The sequence below is a fragment of the Sturnus vulgaris genome, chromosome 7, assembly GCF_052056855.1.
Source record: "Sturnus vulgaris isolate bStuVul1 chromosome 7, bStuVul1.hap1, whole genome shotgun sequence".
NCBI lineage: Eukaryota > Metazoa > Chordata > Aves > Passeriformes > Sturnidae > Sturnus > Sturnus vulgaris.
Window position 1 is genome coordinate 23,690,714 of NC_142249.1, and position 22,952 is coordinate 23,713,665.

Below are 22,952 nucleotides of genomic sequence, written 5' to 3' on the forward strand. Positions count from 1 at the left end.
AGAGACTTCTTTTTGTTATTCAAATACATGAATATATTTAGAAAAATGTATATGATTTTAATGCCTTAAACCAGAAAGCTACCTTGATTCCCATTAAAAATTGGAATATTTAATGTTTTTCCTGCTTCTGTGGCACTTTTTTGATATTGTGAAGAAGAACAAAAAAGATTTCTGAGAACATATAAAACAAAAAACTGTGTTTGAAGTGTTATAATAAAACAACCTTCTTCTTTTAATGCTAAGTCCCTTTTTAATGAAGATCCTCTGGCAGCTCTTGAATGTATAACTAGTTTATATCATGGGATGAAGCTGTCTGTTCTGATGATTGACATGAGCCCACATTACAATGTGATTCTGAAAATTAGTCCATAGAGGTCCTTTTCAGGTACTACTCAGACTGAGAGCTGCCCTCCAACTACAGTAGAGCCTTTTTAACCCCACTCATTGGTATTCTAATCTGGAAGTGCTGTCCTGCTTTTTAAATAACCCAGGCATTCAGGCTAGTACCCCCCTTGACACATTACTTAGCCAAAGGATTCAAATGAGATTCAAGAAACATGCAGTACAGCACAAAGGGATTGGAATATGCACAATTAATAATCACACAGTTAATTCATTTTTAATACAAGGAGGTTTTCTGAATTTTCACATTCAAATTTGTAACACAAAGTAGTTGCTGTCTATTCCCATTATGCTGCCAAAATGCTGTAAGGATAAAATTTCCGTATTTTTCTCTGTCCATGTATGCATCTGGTTGGGTGGGTGCATGTATGTGCTAAAAAAATAGGCCTGGATAACACTGAGATTATAATGCAAACAGATAAAAGCTAGAAGGTTGAAAGTTAAAGATATCTTAAGTCAACTGTGAGCAAAAAAGACCCATGGCATAAGTCAAAGGATGGATGACATTTAGCTTACAGTGGCAAATAGCCTAAGTATTGCCAATTTTTATCTACACCAGAGTACGGTTTGATCAGTCTGTGTTTTCTTTGTCCCTCTTGTTGTCTGTTTTCTGTTGGTTCTTACATATATTTTTGGGCAGATGAGTGCAGCCTCTCTTCTGAGTGATTATGCAATATCGCCTCCAGGGAAAGTTCCCCACTGACAATATAGAAAATATAGCTTTTGGCATTACCAGCCACAGAACCTGAAAATTAAAATGAGTATTTTCTTAAAAACTTAGTTTGGAGCTTATATTTTTACTGCATATTGTCTTATGTGCTCCAAATATTCCTTCTGTGCTGTATTGTTGGGGGCACATGAGAATGGAACACAGAAACTTTTTAGAGAATAACAGTTATGCCGAGTGAAGGCCATTGCTCAAACCTTTCTAAAAAGCTATCTGTAGATTACCAGCCATTGTCACAGGGATCTGCCAGATAAATACAGTGACTGCACTTTATTGTCAGTAGGAAGCTGACCTTTACCAACAGTTACCATGTTGAGGCATGATTCCCTACTCCTTCCTTTTGTGTGGCCCCTACTGCCCTCTGCTCAAGTTATTCAAGCCTTCTGTTAGTAAATTTTACCCCATGAAGAGTGCCTGAAAAAAATTATGCTCAACTCCTACTTAAACACTATTTTAAAGACTTAAGTGGTACATAAAGCTTTATGTTCTCACTACATACAAGGATCAACTTCATTTGCTGTGTTTCACCAGGATCTATTTGAAGAGATGTGTGTAAATGCTGCTTTTGCATGCATTTACTTTTGAAAATAAGGGATTGAACTATTTTCTTCCAGCAACTAAATCTACCTAATCACGCCTGAGATACAAACAATTCCTAAACCTGAAAGTGACTACAATATTAAGAAAATTGATATTAAGAATAGCATAGCATCTTGAATCAAATTTCAGAGAAACATAACTGTAGATATTTAAATAATTAGAATGTGAAGCAGAAGCTTACTTTGCTAAGTAAGTATCTTTGATATAAAATAGTGCATCTGTACATAGGAAAAAGAATTGCCACTTTTGTATTAAAGCAGTCTTAAACGTCCCCAAAGTTTTCCATGTCTGATGTACTGGTTAGTAGAAGAAATAAAGCTAGATAAAGAATACATGAAAGGGAACTGGAGATATTTTGCTTTCAACTATATGCTGATCATTTATCTCCCCAAGCAGCAATTTTTGGGAGGTGGGAAAAGAGCCTGTAGCCATAGCTGTTGGATTCAAGGGCAAGTCCTGGACCCTGTACCAGTCTTGTGGTATAAGGTATGCTCTAGATTGCCTCTGTCTATAGGGTTTTTTTTCCAGAAGCTCTTTTGTAAAGGAGATGGAAACAGCACTGATTGAAATGCAAACCTGAATTTAAAAGACAGTTTCTAATAGTGTTGAACAATTTACTGATTCTGTTATTTTTCTGTAAAATACTTGCTCTGAATCAAACCAGTAGAGCTACCTCAATTTAAGTTTTTAAACACAATTTTTCTGAAATCGCTCTGATATCTTGTGAAACATGGCCAGAAATGCATATTTGCAGGATTTTTGTTGCTTTTTAGATTACACAAATCAGTATTGCTTGCACTTTTTTTCTGAAATAACACTGACAAGTATTCATAATCGGGTATAGTTGAGTGGTGTTGGATAGGGAGCTACATCTGTATATAGAAAATTAACACATTTGTATAAGCATCACTACCAATAGTGTCAAGACATCACTATTAGAATAGTACCCAAGGATCACACAAGAATGGGATGTTTTTAGACTAAATGCTCACACATAAAAAAGATTCTGCCTAAATACTTACTGTACACATTACCCACTATTATTTCATTGTTAGTATGTTTTTGGGGTGGAGAGGGGGAGAAATTATTTAATTAGGAAGGCACTTGCTGAATAGAAGTGTAGGAGAATAGATGATCTTAAAAAATCATGAGGTGAAGAGTGAAAGGACTCTCTTGTTTGGGGAAAAGGGATAGTAAAGGAAGAAAAATCTTAGCAGTGAACAGTCAAGAATCTTTAGATGAAACAAATATATTTAAATCTTAGGGTTTTTTCCACTATCAGTTATGATGAAAGGTTCCTTCTTTTTAAGGTAACCTTTTAACAACCCATTCTTTTACCCTCAAACAAGAACTAATATTTCTCTTCAGAAGCACTGTTGGGCAGATAGGCTGTCTTGCTAAATGCTCACATGTTTTTCTCTGCTGTGCTGGTGCCTTAGCTTTGTCTTAAATTTGGTATGCATTCAGTATGCTATTACATCTTGCAAAAGCTCTGTACAGGTTTGCATGTCTGAGCTACCTGCAAGTAGTGGGTAACAGTTCATTAAATGTGGGATTTAAGTTTTTAATCTTGAACACACTTGACTCTGGAGATTGCCTGTGGCGCTGAAGCAATAGTTGCACTTTTTTGTTACAATGAAGTCAACCTTATGGACTGTAAATCCTATGGTAACCACAAAGGGACAGTTTGTTAAACCCTTGTTTCATTATGTTTCTTTCCAGTTAGGATCATATTCTTGTGTTCTTAGTGCAAAGGACTGCATTGTGGGCAGGGAAAATAATACCTTTTCAAAGTACAAAAGCAAGAACGTACAGAAAAACTGTCCCTTAAAAGTTGGATGCTGAAGGGAAAAAGACAAGTCAGGGGTGGTTGTGTAGTGCTGTGAATCTCACAAAGATGCTGGTTTTCCTTAGAGGGTGCTACAATCCCAAGCGTGGTGTTAAAAGGGTTGAGAGGACTTGTGTGGACTAGCAGCAACAAGCCAAGTCTTGTTAAGATGAACTTTCTGTGGCACCTTGGGACCGTTCTCCTCTCTGGTGTCATTGTCTCAGCCTGGTCCATATGCAAAAATTAAAGCAAGTCCAAGATTTGACTTGCACTGTGGTAGTCATTAAATATCGCTCTGCTGGGGACTGAAGAGCAAGGTAATGCAGCTAGGAGAGAGATGCTTTTCTGACTTCTGGTCTGAAATACCCTTTAGGTGGCCTCTCATGTAGTTTCTTAATGTATTGATTTTGGGTGTGTATGAAGTTAGGAAGGGAGAAGCATTCTCAAGAAAGTCTCCCCCCCTGCCCCCCCTTTTTTCCCCTCTCTTTGGTTAACCTGAGAAAATCCATAAACCTTGAGATAGCAAAATAACAGGCAGACCTGTCTGATTATGCTGTAAACTGTCTTTGTGGATTTAAGTTATAATTGTATTATTACAAATATAACAGCTTTTCTGGTGTAAAAAAATCAAGAAGGCAGATCAAGAGACCATATGGTCTATAATGGAAATGAAATAATTTTCATTTTGCTGATGTGGAGGGTATAAGTAAAGGAATTGTTTTGGTTAAAATAGACAGTGTAACAGGAGGATGGAGTGGAAAGGCCAAGGAGATCTACCTGTTTACTACAGCAAAATTCCTTCACTTGCTCTTGAGTACCACTAACTGGGTGAAGCACTTATTTCCTCAATATGCAGAAGCTGAGGTAGTTTCAGATCATGGCATGGCAGTAGTTCCTCTTTTTCCTTTAAGCTGCTGACGAATGATAGAGGTATTTCTATACTGCTGCCCTTGTGAGAACCAGTAAGTTTAGTCTGAAGGAAATAAAGCTCAAAATCTATGTTAGCACCTGGATACCATTTTTTCCTCTGGTCTTTAACCAGGTTTTGGCTATTGAAGTTGTCAGCCTTATGTATCTGGTTGGATTTGTCCTCCTCATGCCATTTTCCACTGGCTGTAAGAGACTTGCTTGTGCTTATTTGGCAATGAGGTCTTAAGCACTTTTTGCCTGACAAGCATATGTATGATCAAAAAGGTCCCCCTCCTCCATACTCATTTATGTTCACACTATAAATCTGCTTTCTGGCCTTAGAGCTGATCTCATCAGGAGTAAATCCAGACCATCACTTTCCGACAGTTATATTGAGAGTGTAACCCCGTGTGTGTATTAGCCTCTCTCTTTTGTGAAGCAAGGTTTAAACGCTACATCAACAGATTTAAATGGACAGTTATTGAAATCAGCAAGATAGTCTCATGGAAGACATCCATAAATTTCTGGGAAATATTTTTCAAGTGTGAGGCAGTTTCTGAGATATAGGTTGCTGTAGCAGGAAATATTTTCATAGATGAACTTCTAGAGCTACTCTTTGATTTATTGTTGGAGTTTTTTCGGTGGTTTTAGTGGGGGTTTGTTTTGTTTTTTTGGGGTTTTTTGGTCTGTTTGGTTCAATTTGATTTTTTTTTTTTCTCCCATTGTGAATAGAAAAATGGTTAAATCTCCAGGCTAAGCTGGGTTGCTTTGGAGTAAGTGCAGAAATTAGAAGAGATTTTAATTTTATACTTCACCATTAAATTATTGCATATCTTTACAAACAGGATTTGGTTGTTTAATAAGAACACTTTGTTGTTATTCATCAATAGAGTTTAGGATCATAGAGTTTCTCCTTTCACTGAAGTCTTAGAGCAATTTTGAATGCATCTCTCTCTCTCTCTCTCTTATGATTGGGAAGTTGTGGGAGGGCTTTAATCGCTGGGTATTCACATCCCTCTTGCACTTCTGTGCCTCTGGTTAAGTAGAGACAGTAACTACGAGTCCCTCAGTGACTAAAATGCCAAACCACACACGACACCCTCTTTGCACTCCCTATTAAAATTTTACAGGTCAAAAATCCAAAACCCACTTAATAAAAATTGTTCTTCATCGTAAGTGACAAGAGAGAGCAGGTCAATCTATGGAATAATGGTGCAGTAATTAGAACCTTTGTAGTTGATAAAGTGTGACTGTTAATCAATGTTTGGCTAATTAATCAATATTTTAATCATTAGACCTTTTAAATTTGTTTTAATGAGCATTTCCTCTAATTCCCTTGATCCTGTTGCTTCCAACTCTTCTATTATCTCTGTTAAACAGCAAAGTAGGTGTTCATATACCCAGATTACACTGTGGTTTTGTAAGGTTTTTGTAGTTTACGGCAAAGGTGCATGAATATTTCTGAATGTGTGCAAATTTATTTTCTTAAATAGAAAAATATTTTTACAGTATATGCCCAGTCCATTTGCATTAAGAGCACTGTTTGAGAGAATGAGCCTTCACAACTTACTGATGCACTCCACTTATAAATTTTGATATATTAATAATCTTTACCTAAGGAAAAAGTGCAAATGAGACACATGCTACTAAGGGACAGTTATTCCTTGAACATCCTTTTCTTCCCTCTAAAAACCTTAGAAACACTATCAAGGTACTTAGAGTTGGCACAGAGTAACTACACCATTACTAAAAAAATATTGTATTCAGGAATTTTTCTGCCCTTTTCTTTCTGTCGCTTATTGCTGTGATTCAAAGATCTTTTAATACATGGTATATGTGATATACAACATTTATGGTAACGGCCATTTGATTGTGGTCTATGTAATTTTAATGTTGAATATTCCAGTACGTACGGAATGGTTGTATCCTTCTCATATAGAACATTCAGAGAGTTTTCATGCCTTGGCCTGTCCTTTCAGAAATCATAATGGGATACTGTTTACCATGGCAGATAGAATGAAACTGCTTCTTGTACTAATGAGTATCAGGAATTTGCTGCTCCACTGCTGGCAGGGAGACAGATTTTGCTGAGCTCTTTACAGCAGAGGCCTGTTACATTATCTTTAATTTCTCATTTGTCTCTTAAACACTTGATTTTATTCCCCTTTCTGTTGTTTGTTGATCTTTCCCTCATCCTGGACTAGGTGTCAGTGAGGGACTGGGAAATAACCTGTTCCGGACATGCAGAAATCCATGATTGCAGAACTCAGGATGATCCTCTGCTTTAACTTAATCCAAAGGTTCTCTAAATCTTTTATTGCAAGACAAAAGAGATAATAATAATCATGGCAACATTTACGGAATCTGCATTTGTAGTTAGCAATGATTACTTAGTGTCAAAGTAATTCATCATATCCTCTCCCACTGAGGGCTTGAATTATCAACTGTGATTTCTGGTTTTCAACTGAATCTTGGAAATTAACATGTATATTTTGGAGGCATTTCTACAGTGTTTAATCTACCAAGCTTCCAGCTACATTCAAAACTCAATTATGTTCTTCTGGAATACTTAAGATAAAATAAAAGCTGTTTCTTGTAACAATGATGTTGTTTATAAAGGACCATCAGAAAGGCAGTTTGTGTAACGCTTTCCAACACGCACGAAACTTCTGAGCACTTTGTTACCAGTTCCTGAGACGATGTCTGGGGGAAAGCCTTTAGGGTTTAACTTCCACACTTTTTTAATGGATTGATAGTCTGACCCACTCCTGCTAGCACCAGAAGTGGAGAGCTTCAGTCTTAGCAGTTGGTGCAAAGCCCCAGCTGACTCTATCTGGGTACAGGTGTTATGCTTTGTAGGCTGATATGTCCACTGTGTTATTTGGGCAGCTTGATCTGATGCAGGGTTTAAAGGATTTAAATGAGTCATCTCACCTAAAGCTAGTATTATAGAACCTGAAGGTATCTTTAAATTTTCTATCACAGCAGATAGGCCTAGTTAATGAGGGAGACTTGTTCAAAAGAGCCATACATTAATTTCTTGCAGTTACCATGCAGGTTTGATGGGGAAATTAAGTCATCTGGTAAAGGAATAGGTAGAGAAAGAAACTTGCTTTAGGATATTTTATTGCACATCTTCTCTATTTTGTGCTCTGGGAAGTAATATTGCACATGAACATAGAACTTTTTCAGAATTAATCTAATTCATTTAATATTTATGTCAATAAACTCCTCTGTCTCATTTACTAAATCAAGGAAATCTAAATTATGAAGAGGGACTCACTGAGGAAAACACATGTTGGACAAAAATACTATGAGGAATGGAATAAAATTAAAATAATTTCTCATAAGGTTGTTTTTATTAAAAACACAATTCTTATGTATTGTATTCACAGAAGTTGTTAAGAAGTCTTTCATAAATTGTTATTTTTATCAAACTATTACACTTAGGATTTAAAAAAATTCTTTATAGCTCATTAGCTCAGCAGTAATGAACCAAACCCAATATCATTTATGTGTAGGTTGAATCATGGTGATTTATACAGCAATATTGAAGCAGAGACTGTAATTACTCTGTTATTGTCACCTATATATTTTTCTGAAATCAGAGATTTTAACCATATATAAACTCCATAAGTTTGGATGTTTGTAATTTTCAGGACCTAAATAATAATATTTTCAGTTTTCCCTGCAGAAGCTTCCTTTTTGTACTCATGAGATGCACAGGTGGATGGTGTCTTCCTGATTTACTGAGTGAATAGTGTTTTTTGACTGGAATGACTTCACATTCCACATTTCTTATTCACTGGCTTCCATATCCCAAAGAAATAAACACAGCCAACATATGGGTTCTTTTCTCATTTTTTTCCCCCTTTTCCCAATTTGTTTCCTTGAAAATTATCTTGTTCCTTTCTCACAGTGAAATGAGATTATATGTGGAGAAAATGACCAATGGAGATGTGTAAAAAAAGTAACTTGCATCAAAGTAGTGGATTTTCAGATAAGTCTGCAAGAATCTAAGGATGTAAGTTGGAGAACTTGAAGCAAATATTAAACTTAATGAATTTACAAGGTTTTTTTCAAACCTAACTTTTAAACACTTTTCTAGTAGTAATAATCTTAAATTATGACAATTTTAAATTTTAATGCCTGCCTTGCCAGCTTCATTTACTCCACTTTCTCACACATCCTTGATCCATCAGACCTTAAACAAAGCATAAAAATGTACGGAGCTGAAATAAGAGCACTGTTGAACCAGGCTTGTTCTAGAAAGAATTTTCTGTATTGGTGCATACCCTCAAGGCCTAAAACTCAGCTAAAGTGTGGCAAGAAACTTTTTTCTATTTTTTTCAGCTGCCCTAAGAAACAGAAATGCTCTTGCTAATGTGGATAATGGAGGGAAAACCAACAAAAAACCTCAACACTAAACCACTCTAAAAAGCCACTCATCTTCCCTGATCCTTGAAGCAATGGACATCCAGTGTGTCCTGTGACTCTGCTCTAGCATGAATGCTATCTTCTGATGCAACTATATTTCCAAGCTGTGTAGCATTCTTCCAAAAGATATTTTTGAAGAGTGAACTCAGAATATTATCTACATTTTTTTTCTGTAAAATTGGAAGTATATTACAAGTATGATTGATTTTTTTTTTGCAAAAGAATTTCATTGTGCATTGAAAAGAAGGAGAAAATAATGCCTCTTTAGTTATGTTGGTTTACTGAACCAGGAATGAGCAATTTTGTCTTCAAGAAAACTTGAAGTAATGATTTCATAGCATGCAAAGTATTTTAAGATACCCTCAGAAGACCAAAAACACCGTTTTCCTTACTTCCCCATAACTGATGCAGTTATTACTGAGTATTTTTGCTTTTGGGTATTAGGGGTATTTTTGCTTGGTTTTGTTATTAGTTTTGAGGTTTTTTGGATGCCACCTCAGAAAATATCCGGTCAAAGGCTTCCAGACTAGGTTCTAAAATAGTATATCACTTTAGGGAAGTTTGACTCTCTTAATCTTATTTTTAAGTTGTTGCCTGTTTCCTTTCCTACTTATCCATCCTTCCTTCTTACCCATGTGCCACTTTCTATGCCCTCATTCTTTAGGATAGGAATAGCATTAAAATAGATATAAAACTGTTTGAATGGCCTTAAGTTTATTTTTTTCAAAAACCAAAGGGAGAAACAACCTTATGATATGGTAGTTGGATAAGTTCAATCTGTCCATAATGTCCAGCAATGCAATAGAAATACCTGCAGTGACCCACAAGCACTCTCTGTTTTGCAGCATCAATGACAGTAAAAAGACTTGCTCTTTGTACTTTGCTGAGTACGTCAGTGTTCTGATGAGCACTGAGGCAGTGGACTCAATAACTGTTTCTGCCCACCTGATCTGTGAGCAGCTAACAAGGAACCGAGAAAGAATTGTAGAATTACATTTCTTTTTGTGCTGGGATTCTTGTTCATAGGAAGGCTGGCACCTGAAATCCAAGGCCCAATTTTGCAATGTGATGAGTGCAGTCAGCTGAGAGTGCTCTGTGCTGCTCAAGAAATACTGAATATCTTGCAGAATGGGATCTTTAGAAAGATTTGAGTGTGCTTTTGTGAACATTTGCTTCTCCTACAGAGCCCTTAAGAGCAATTCAAAAGACAGATAACAGAATTCTTTCAAAGTTCAAATGTAAATCTCTTCAGAATTATGTTCTCTAGAGGAGAGTAAACAAATAAATATAGTAAGAACTACAGTAAAAATATTGCACTTACAGAGAGCTTTTCTTGTGCCTTACAGAGCTTTTCGTCTAAGGATCTCAAAGGGCTTTATAGATGGTACTTATCTAACCCTCATAGCACCTTCGCAAAGGTAGCACTTAGGTATCATCTTCAATTTCAGATAAGAAACCAGAAATGGAGGCACAAGAGAAGTGAGACAGTGTGGAAAATAGGACTTGGGTCTCCTAACTCAGTATAATAATATAAGAGAGATTATTGTAAATAAATGACATTTGAAAGGTATTTAAATACCACATAATCTGAAGTTAATGGTAATCTTGTCATTTTACATTTGTATTTTCTTTGGCATTCTGTTTTTGTAATTTGCAGAGATTGAAACCATGCTTCTTGCAACTATTGTTGGTTTTGATTTCTTGGTTTTTTTCTCCTGGAAAACAGTTGATTTACAACAGCTAGTCTTAAGGATTGTTGGTGTTCTAGTTCACCTTTAATTATATCATATTCTAATGGTTAATTAATTAATTGTGCTATATTCATTCTGTAATAGGTGTAAGAAATTTCAGTATTGCTTTTGTGTTGTTGGAAACTATCATTAAGCCTTGAAGGAGAGGTGTAAAAATTTGAGTTTAGGTGAAAGCTTTCCTCTCTAGATAAATGAAACTTTTGTAACATATTGAGCTGTAATGCCTGAACTATTTACTGGTGTTTTTAATGTCCTTTATTCTGTATCTTTGCCACCTTTGGAAGACTCGGGTTTCAAATGTCTGGTCTGCACACTGTTCTGTACAATATACATGTTCTCATACTCTATTGTAGAATATGCTCTTTCTGACAAAACTAGGTTGAAGTAAAATATACTCAGGAGCATCTTCTCTCACATAAATTCTGGAAGTTTTAGCACGGAAGAGTAGTGAAAAAAAACTCTCAAAATTAGGGTTCCAGTGCAGCTCATCTGAGGACCTTCAGATAGAAACCTTTAAAGAACTAGATCTTTAACTGAAATTCGTTTGAATTGAACTGAACTGCACTGAAATTCATTTGAGTTTTTAAGAGCAGGTTACCTTTGAAAATGATAGTCATTACACTGAAAATAACCCCAATCCAAACCTCATACCCCATTTGGATACAAAAAAAGAAGCATGGTAAATCTTTAGAAATGCTTGTTTGTAAAGTGTGTATATATATGTACACAGGCAATAATTCAAATTTATGGGCTATTCCAGTAAATTAACAGCTATTTATACTTAGGGGCCAAAAAAATTATTCTGATGCTACCATCGAACAAGTAGCTCAGATATATTGACCCTGCCTGGGCTCAATTCAAAGGAATAAGCTCAGGACCTGCTGGGCCTGGCAACACAGAGTGCTTCATGTGATGCAAAGCCTAAACTTTCATCCAGCATCTCAGGTAGGACTGGTGCTATTTATACTGAACAACCAAGTTGTCATCTAACTGAAGTATTTCTTCATGAACAATGTAGATGTATTTTGAATCATGGGAAGTTTTAAACTGTGGTAATACTAGCCATATGGGATTCTTAACTTTGACGAAATCCGATGGATCATTTCACACATGGTCATGCTGAGTTTAAGGCTAAAAGAAGACTCAAACAATCTCTTTTGATAATTATTTCTAAATAACAGTTTGCAAAAAGCATGCACAGACTGGCTTACCATACTTTCTTTGACATTAGATTTTGAAATATTAACATTTTTCCTTTCTGTGATTTTTGTATTTTCTTTTAATTGTGTGACAGTTTGTTCTGGGGGAATAGCCACTGCTGAGCACTCCCAGCGCAATGAGGCAAATAGTGATACATTGACAGGGAATCTGCAGGCTTCTTTCTCCAAGACACTGCCAGGTGCTGGCATAGGCCTAGATAAAATGTGAGCCTATGGTCTGTGCTGTTCAATTATCCAGCATTTGCAAATTCAAATCTCAAGCTAGGATATTTCACAGACATGAAATTTGCCCCTACAGAAATACTAAGTGAACTCTCAAGAGTTGTTGATCAAAGTTAGCTTGTTGAAGAAGAAACTAATATTTGTGCAGAAAGACAAAGTATTATTATGAATTAACTAGAAGATTTTCACGCTAAGAATACGGGTAAGAGGTGCCCTCAAGTTTTTCTGTAAAATTTAACAAGTTGGAAAAATAGGAAGATAGAGTGAGTAAAACAAAGACTCAAGCAGTAATTGTTAAATTTTGTTTGACACAAGACCCTGTTGGTCAATTATTTCCAGAAACTTTGTTGCAGAGGATTCCACTGGAGAGATAAAGAAATATCAAAACAGTAGACATTGATGTACCAGATGGACTATATAGTTCACAACAAATACCCTCTCTAAAGAGAACAATAAAAAAACTATTCATGCACATTCTAGTTAATTATCCATGCAGAATATAGGATAAGAATGGAGGGGACTGGTCAGTCCCTTCCATCTTTTTAGGTAGGTGGTGGAGTAGAATACGAGGTACACCAAAGAGGTTAGAAATCCTTGCTAAAAATAGGCACTGTCTCATTTGTCTTACAGTGTTCAGATCTGGAAGTTTGGGTCTGGTGTCAACACTGGAAAGAACACAGCATCTACAGAAGTAACAAATTTAGTTTAGTTGAAACATGCTTATGTAGGGAAAGAGAGAAAAACATGAGCTGTTAACTGCAAACAAAAAAACCAACCACTAGAAAAGACATGAAAGAAGGTGTGTACAATACAGATACTCATTTAAGTACGTGTCTCTTTTAGATCATCCTTTGGGTTGCATACCTTTTTAAGGACATCTTCTGTCTTAATAGGAATGGAATAGTCATTAAAAATGTACAGTGGGAAGTTTAAAGTAGGGAAAATGCTAGTTAAAAAAAAATAAAAATTATGGAGCTGTGCAACTCACTGCCACAGCTAACAAAAGAATGTTGGTGTACGTGTACAACAGACAGATCAAGTTTATAATAGATGATGGTGGAAGTAGAAATTTCAGGACTTAAAATCTAGAATTTACAACTTGGTTTTCGGAGGAATTCTAGAAGTACAATTTGTGTGTTTAACCTCTCCATAAGCATATATGGGAGGTGGCATAGTGGATGGACACATACGATGTCTGTTCTTCAGTAAGAAATTTTTGTACACCCATGTGGACAGCTAGATTTCTTTATTATGGAGTGTCACAGAAAGCATTCTGCATTACGGAGTGTGAGTTTTTAAATACCTTTTCCTTACCATTCTGCCAGCACTGTGGGTTTAAAGTGAATTAATGGCCAGGACCTCCAATTTTCCTCAATTCATTGGCTGTAAAAGTGCTACAGAATTGCTTTGTTTTTGTGAAATCTATCACTGAATTGCAAAGGACAGAAAAATGAGACAATATTACCCTTCTGAAGTAAAATAATATTTTTAAAGCAGAAACAGTGGCTTTATGTGTTTATGCCAGTGTTTGATGTCATTAGTATAAGTGCTTTCCTTCTGGGTAACTATACAACTAAATCACTGTTTTGTTCATAGGACAGAAAATAAAAGATTAACAGCCTGCATGGTGCAGCATGTCAACCTGCTTTTGGTACCAAAACAATGTGTTACCCTCTAGTTCCTCCATTGCTTGGTTAGGGCTTCAAGCACGAATATCATGTTTCTGGAATGCAATGTGATGCACAGACTGGAAGAATGGACAAATTTAGGAGAAAAGTGAGAAAATGGGTCAATTAAAAAATTAAAAGGAAAAGGCATATGTTAGACTGTATATTCCCAACCTTCCCAGTCATCACAGCTCATCAGACCACTGAATCATGAAAGTCAAATATGAGCACCTTATCCTGATGTTTCTATTTCTCTGCAGAAGCTGCAGCATTTTGGTATCACCTCTTCATGTAGGATAATAACTTTCTATGAGAGTGAAATTCTTCTAAAATTATACTGTAACCTTCTAGGAGGGCAAAGTCATGGACCAAGGGAGAGGTCCCTTGGTGGGTCCTGGGACCCATGTTGGGATAAGAAAAATGGGCACAGGTGTTGGATTCCTTCCATACTTCTGCATCTGAATCACTTACAATCACACACTACAAATCTGCAATGATGTAGGATAATGCAAGTAGAATTTTACTGCAAATGCCTTTTCAATAAGTCCTCTACCAGATTCTGTGTATGTTGCTGATGAGGATTATTGCATGATTTATTTTAAAGTAGTGTATCCTCTTTGAAAGTGCAGGTTATCTGAGGTCAGTTTGCACGTGGAATTAGGGCAATTGATGAATTCATTCCTTTTTCTTTTAAAACCTGTTCCATCCTCAAAAAAAAAAATTTCTCATCTGATCAACCTCTATCCTGTAAGATTTAGTAAAAGGAAGAGATTACTGGCTTTATTTCTAGTTTAAAGGTGTTTGGATTTTGGTGAGAGTGAAGATGAGAAATATTTTCTTGAGTATGTCTGTCCTAGTTGGATATACATATTCAAGAAATGGATAATGGGCAAAATCCCCAGCATGAAGTCAAAAGAACTCTGTTAATATAGGCTAGGTAAGGATTTGGCACAGACAAGTATATGAGTATAAGAGTGCGACAGCTCATCGGGTGTTATTGCAAAAAGTCTGTCTCTTGCTGGCATTGACTTTCAAAAACAAGCTGTGCTTAGCACCTCGGAGTTTATAAAGATCACACAGCAACCTACATGCTATTAAAGCTTCAGGAACAAATAAATAAGCAGCTTATCTCTCAAGGTCTTTCCCCCTGATTTTATTCTAAGTGACAATAGAACCAAGTTGTAAAGCAGTATAAGATCTTCAGCCCAAACATGTGTTGTATATTTTTTCACATTGTCTGAATCTGCTGTTGGATTATTTTCCCTAACAAATTGTAATATTAGAGGGTTTTTAGATCTGTCAGAGCTCTGAAATTAATTCTCACTTTTGTTCTACAAAAGTAATGCAATATTTTTCACACATCTGCTTCAGGAGAAATGAACCTCCATCACCACATGAACATTTAAAAAAAAGAAATATCAGCTTTATGAATCTCTAACTTTGTACTGTAGTCTTTGCAGAGCTATCTGTGTCTACACAGAGAAAATTCAGGGGAGCTCCATTGTATTTTAACCTTTGAAGCAGATAACCTGAATGAGTGAAAAAAACAGGTAATTTCACTCATCTCTTGAGAAACATAATGAAAATCTTAAGGCAAAAATTTGCCCATTGTCTGAGGTAAATGTGTAAAATTTCACACAGCAAAGATGACAACAAAATAAGATTTCATAACTACTTTTCCACTGTTGTTCTTCATCACCTGAAATAATAACAATCATGTTCTTGCTCTAATTCTCTCATTCCAGTAAAATCCATATGTAAAACTGATGGAGATGACTGAGCAAAAACACCAGGCAGCCAGGACTTTTCAGCAGGAGGGAATCATAAGTAAGAATCATGCAATGTAATATAAACAAAAAGGCTATCCTGTCTGGCTTTTAATTCAGTCTCCACTACCTAGTTTCAGAGTCCTCTCTATCAGCAACCAGCCCTTCGAGATATCCTTCTCATTGTGAATGGTGGAGTAGCTTGTGCCTTTGTCTCCTACCCCATGATGCCAGACACTTCCAAAGTAAAGTCAGCAAAAGTACACGCCTGGAATGGCTTGTGTTTTAAAAACTGTTTGGAAAATGTTTTTTTAATGTTTAATTAACTTTTGTTCTGTGTCCAAATGCCAAATGTGAGAGAGGAAAGTCATGGACTGTGTTTAGACTATGAGCAGTGTGGTTTGGCCACAGTTAGCCATGAGCCAATATGCCTTTTTTGTATTTCTTTTAATTTCTTGCCGGCCTATATAATCTTTCACTCTTCTGTGTCACAAGTGTGTTTGGCAGCTTTATGCAGTGGCAGGGGCATCCATTCAATGGCTGTAGTGGGAAGTCTTGCCAGAGCTGCTGCCATCAGGCTGCTCCCACATCTTAGCTCAGCACATAATCAAATGGTGCATAGCCACACACTGACTGTGTGCCACATATTTCCTCCTGCCATGTCATTACTCATTAGCGTCTGGAATTGCTGCTGCTGGCTTCTGCAAATGAATTCAAGAGCCCTAGCTGAGTTAAAACAAATAAAGTCTCTTGCTGGCCCCTAAGGTAGCATTGCCTGCTCCAGGAGGAGGGAAGGAATCCGTCATTACCTTGAACAGATTAGAGGCCCTACAGTTACTCACCTGAAGTAGGCCACTTCTTGTCCTCTCCCTAGGCTGAGTCAAACCTTACATATGTTCACCAGATGGTGGATTCCCATAATTATTATTCTGCAGGCTAAAACAATATGAGGTGAATGAAGAACTTAGTCCATATACACTCTTCTCCATCAAATCGACTCACATATGAATTGAAATACATTAGCACAATGTGGTACCTAAAATTTTGAAATATAATAAGCCAATAGTAATAATAATGTGTTATTAGTGTTATAACCAAACATTGCATTTACTCTGTCAGAGCTTCTTGAAGAACAGAGCATCATTCTGATACTTAGGGCAGACTGACCAAAATATGGAGTTATTAGGAACTTTATGCCTTTCCCTACCCCTCCACACCTAATCAAGCCATAGATTAGTGGCACATTTTTTTAATGTTAAAATGTGATTTGTGATACCACAGTGTTCATCTTATCTCAGACTGCAAATTTAAGAAACCCTAACAATATATCAAACTTTAGGATGAAACCTCTATTATGACCTCGAGGGTTGATACTGGGGCTGATAGAGTTCAATGTTTCCATCAGCAAGCTGGATGATGACGTAAAACTCAGCAAATTTGCTGAGGACGCTAAGTGGCAGGTAGGGGATGATAATCCCATCCACTAAAGCTTCAGCTGAGTAGAAGTGAGGAACTGGAAGGCTGGTCTGATAGAAACCTTGAAACCTTTGACAGTTCTGCACTTGAAGAAAAGTAACTCTATGTGTTAGTACAGACTGAAACCCAACTGAATGAAGAATATCAATGGGACTGTGAGGGATACTAACAGTGTGTGCATATGGGAAGTAATGTGAGCTGCACCCTTGCCTACATTAGGAGAAACCTGGCTAGTGGATGGAGTTGGTTCTCTACCTCTGCTTGGCACAGTTTGGGCATTACCTGGAATTCTCTATCCAGTTTCAGGCTGTCCTTGTTCAAGAAAGATGTTGAAATATTAGACATGATCCATTAGAGGACCCACAAGAAATAAAGGACCTCTTGTACTTGACCTAAAATGAGAGATTGAGGGGACTGAGTTATTTAGGCTAGCAAAGAAAGAACTGAGAGGGGAAGCAGAAGTATCCTACAACTAGAGAGAATTCTTCTTTATTATACCAGTGCTAAAGAAGAGACACTTCCTTGAAGTGTTTTCACTAGGAGGGCTTCCTAGTCCTGCTTATGCAGAGAGGATGAGGAATTTTCATTTGTGGAGGTTGTAAAAGCTTGGCTTTTTCTGGTGTTGCTGGTGTGTCTGCTTGAGAAAGATGTTTATATGAAGCTAAGGAAGAAACTTATTTGTAAACTGACAGAATTGTCTGAGAAATCCAGTCTGTGGAGAAAGCTTTACAAAGTTTACTTGCGGATACTAGACATTTTACTTCTTTCCCTTAAATCCTGTAGTCCACGTTCATGTCAGCATCATACTACTTGTTTGTTTCTTTTGATAAGCCTGCTGCCCGATTTCATCATTCTTAAAGGTGGAAAAGATTCCCCTATGTTAAAACTTTACTACTTGAATGTGTGGCTAAAATGTTGAAAGATTTAATTGTATTGTAAGGAATGCCAGGAAGTTCTTAACAATCTTCAGGAATTTCTCAGTGAAGCTTCTTAAAACCACTCATTAAAATATTAAAGAAAAAGCCCAACAAAAACCACGAAACAAAAACAAAAAAAATCCTTTCATTGCCCTGCTTTATCATATCTCAAATACGGGAACTTCTACCATTTCCAGCTGCAGATCTTTTAGAACTTCTTTGAGTACCATTTTAAAGCTTTCTGATGTTTTATTTTGCTGTGACAAATATTGAAAAGCAGTCTCGTCTTGTAAACATGCCAGTACCAGCGAGAGAGTGCTATAGTCTTAGTCTCATGGGACTTCACAGTAAAAGAGATGGACTCATCCTTGAGGTTCAGCAATTAGAAACGTGCAACCACATGGAATTTTATAGTTCTGGCTGCTTCAAGTGGTTTTACAATTCTCTTAACTTTTGATGCAGAGATATTAAAACTACCATGTACAGGTGTGGCAATACCTCACTTTCCTGGAAGGTGATAAAATATCGTGTTAATCAGTGGTCAGTCTCTTTGTGATATGGCAGAGCCACACTGTTATGACAAATGGCTTTAAACAAGTTCAGTGCTATAATTATGGAAAAGGTTACATTGTTCTACAATTATCCTTTTAATCAATCTTGCAGGATAATCATCCTGCCGAAAAATCTGTTTCTCAATACCAATTTCATTATCTAGGTGATTCTCATCACTAATCATTAGAGTGTGATTCACTACATTCTTAACAACTCCTGTTTTAACTTTAAATGGGTGATTAGACTCAATATACAGGATATTACCTGCACTATCGTCTTTATAATACATTCTCCTTCCCAACTGTCAGGCCATCTCTCCACTAATAAATGTAAAAAAGCATTTCTTATTAACATCCTTTTCCATAGTAAATCATATTCAAATGAACATTACTAATGAAAGAGAACAAGGGAGAACAGCTCTTTCCCTGATGTTCTTTCTTTCCAAACATTGCATGGGAAAACGTGGGGCAAGACTGGGAACCCCAGGGCTGTTCTGGAAGGTTGATGTATCTGAAGAGAAGGCAGTAGCTACTCTTTACTTTCAAATTTGTACAGGTTCCTTAGACATTCTTCCATAGAAACAAGAAAGTTTCTTACATAGAAATAGGACTGCATTTTCTTCTGTTATGAGAGTTGGCAAAACAGTAAGAGCTGTCCTAAGTCCCTGTTTGGGACCTGAAGATTAGGGACTTTTGTTTTATGTGATACTTATAGCAGTCATTTGGTTTCTGGCTTATTTTTGGATGTCTGCAAATTGTCCACAGTACTGGGTTACCTCTTGACTTATGAGAGCTTCAATATCTGTCTTAAACAAGAGTTAGGAAATTATATTAGTAATTTAATTTTTTGAAGATCACCTTTCATATATTTTTGTTTAGTACTGAGATCTCTATAATCATAATATGTCAAAAAAATACTTCTTCAGCTAAGAATCTTCAGCATTTTCCAAAGGACTTCAGCTAGTGATGTAGAAGGGGATTGCAACTTTTAATTTATGAAAAAACAGGTGTTAAGTACTTGAGAATACGGGAATTCTTCCAGTTTAAAAGACATCATATTGAAAGTAACATATAAATAAACATCAGTAAAAATTTTCTGTGAAATGATTTTTGGTGAACTGCTTTTCAAGAGCTTCAAGATCTTTCCTGTGAAAAGTAACTAGGATCAGCTTGTTTAATTATATTGCTTAATTGTGGAGTTCCAATGTCCTGGTAAACTCCCCAGTTCTGACCCTTTTATGCAGACAGAAGTTCAGTCCTATCCAGAGCCTGTTTAACTCTGACCGTGACAGGGCCCCTATTGTGAGGGTAAACTGACTTTGGAGATGATTGCTTCTTGACACTCTGCCTGCCACTTCTGTGTGTAGATTTATGTACTATACATTTTCATTGAGCATTTAACCCTGAATCTTTATATGAGCCTACCATAAAGTACATGCCTATCATCCAGGAAATGCTTGGCAATGCTTTTCCTAGACAGAAATTATTTTAACATGAAGAAAAATTAATTGTACTGAATTTCTAATATCCTGGGAAATAGTTACTGCCAGCTGTAAAAAGAAGTTTAATTAATCTTTAGTTATTAATTTTCTTATTCACTTGAAATTATTCATTAATATGTTGGGACTAATGTTTTACTGGGTTTTTTTTGCTTTTTTTTTTTGCTACCATCATGGTGATCTGCAGAATGAAAACATGAAAAATAGTAAAGCCTAAATGTAGTGTAGTCAAGCAAGTCTTCTAGATGTTGATTGCAAATATACTTTCTACCTGTGAGAATAAACAGTGAGTGTATGTTTTCATTTAAAGCTGGACTCTGCCCAGTTGCTACTAATACAGACAAAGGCTTGTGGAGAGAGAAAAAAATGCTCTGTCACAATGACTTATATAAGCTTAAGCAGCAGACTTCCTAAACTAAGACTTATCACTTCAGGGTTATTTCCATGTGACCTGTGGAGGATGCCCATGAATAGCAGGAGAAGACATGCAGTTTTCTCTGCTGTAGGGCTCAGCCTCTCAGTGCAAGACTAGAAGGCAGTCCTGGGTGTTGTGAAGTAATCATTAAGTTACACGCTTGTCATTTCTTGTACATTCACTCAGAACTAATGCACATCACTTTTTCCAATTATAATCATTCCACCATTTAACAAGCACAAAAGGCCTTAGATTCCAATTTGCCACTGATGCTTCACTCTCACTTGCTTATTTCTTGGCATTTAGGTCAGGCTAGGTTGTGCACAGCTCCAATAATGGGGTATATTCACCCTTCATACTGCAAATGTACAAATGATGAAGGCTCGAACAGCTGGTCTCACAATGTGAGAGCAGATCATTTCCACTGGTATGGTAATTTCTCTATTCATAGTTTTCCTTTCAGTTATTGCAAATACATTTTATCTTTTTGGCTTGCTTATTGCCAAAGCCAAACAGAAAGCACACAATGATATAGGAGATGCAGTCCTCTCCACACTTCCTTGCCGACTAAATCAAAGTTGCTCTAGAAAGCATGTCACATTTCATTTAGCTTTTCAAACCTTTCCACAGCTAAAAACAAACACCAGCCCCTCCCCCCTCAAAAACAAAACAAAACCAAGCCAAAAAACCCCACTACAAAAAACCTACAAAAGCAACACACCGAATAGCAGCTGCTGAAATCCGTAGTCCTTAATCTTAGTTAGCCTTTCACTAGTGATAAGTAACTGGAATGTTAATAAAAAAAGCTTTGGCTACATATTAGCCAAGAATTAAGAGTATAACAGTATCTAAAATGCTTTTACTCTTCTTTTTCCTGTCAATCACCTATCTTTCCTGGCCTGCTTTACAAGTTTTGAGATTTTGAGCTCAAATCTTCTTATTCCTATGATACTATTAAGTAGGAAATTGAGGCAAAGCTGGCTGCTCTTCTTTTTACCCCAGTACAGTCCTGCCCTTGTCTTCCCTGTGCACAGGCATCAGAGGAGATCCGTGATTTGCTGTTAGTGAAGTAGCCAGTCTCGGCCCAGTGATCAACCAGGACTTGAGCCAAGCTCCTGTTTTGAGGAGTGATGTTGTCTGCCTGCCCATTCACAAATATTAGGGGGAGGGAGGCAGTGCAAAAACTTTGGCTTGAAGCTAAATTGTCACTGACAGACCTCCCTGTTCAACGCCAGGTAGAGATCTGTGGTCCCAGTTTTGTCCTGTACTAAAAATAATATTTTCATATATCACTCATTCACGCATCTACAATGAATGAAACTGAATAACACACAGTGAAAATGAAACTTTCCAGCAGCAAAATACTGTTGCTGTGTCTGCTCTAGCATGTGTCACGATATGAACCAGTTCAGTGGCATTTCAACAGTTTCTGTGAGTCAGCTGGTCCAGCCCACGGTGTCAGCAGTGGCATCAGAACAGGTACAGTCTTCACTCAGACCTGGCCCTGCTGGTATCAGTTGTGCAGAATGCTAAATTCTTAGGAATTTGGGGTTTTCTTCATCACATTTGGATGATGCAGCAGAAGTTCTAAATGACCTAGAAGCTGCATGTTTTGTCTTTCCTGCATAAGATGACAAGTGTTTTTCAGAAAGGCCACTAGCTACTGTTTGGGCCTGTTTTTACAACAGAAAATAGAATGATAATTTTTTTTAAAAATGAGGTCTAACATTATCTCTTGAAATGTCAAAATAAAAAAGTACCAAATTAAAATTTTTGTGCAGTGACAGCTAGTGAAACTATACTATTTTTTCTCCAATAAAATTTCTGTGGTTGTTCTTCTGGAACAATAAAGAAAGGAACAGGTGCTGCTTGAAAACTGTGACTCAGATGCACAAGACATTCTCCTCTGAAACTCCCTCTCTCAAGTCTGTGTTTTTACAATGTCCTAGTGAGATCTCTTAAATGAAGATGTTTCTTTACTAGGGAAGACATTTAAAAACTTACATACTTTAAAGTATATAATGTATCTTTCAGCTTAATTAGTAGTTCGCATATTTATTTATATTTTGCTTCAAAATGTTCTTTCACAGTTTGCTTTCACAGAGCTGACAACCTCTGGGAAAATACTTGCATGAGCTATACAGTGCACAAACTTTTCTCTCAAACTTAATTTTCAGACATAATTGAGTTGTTATCCACACAGTATTTTTCTCCCCGATTTCAAGAAATGCCAGTCTGTCACTGTAGATAATAAATGGTGGAGATGCAAACTCTGTAATGGAATTTCCCATGTACCTCACACAGCCTGAAAGACGAGAATCCTCTAGATAATATGTGATTGCTTCAAAAGCAGTGCTGCACACTCCCCTAAGCTTTGCCCACTATCAAGTATAAGACCACACAAGTATGATTTTTTCCTGTTTGAATTCAACTTTCAAGTCATGATAAAACAATTTAAGGAAATACTACAAAAATGGCGAGATTTGAGTCTGTCCCCCAGAAAACAAGGAGTAGGTAAAATCGTATTTTATTTAATTCTAATAATAGCTGAAATAATTATAGTAA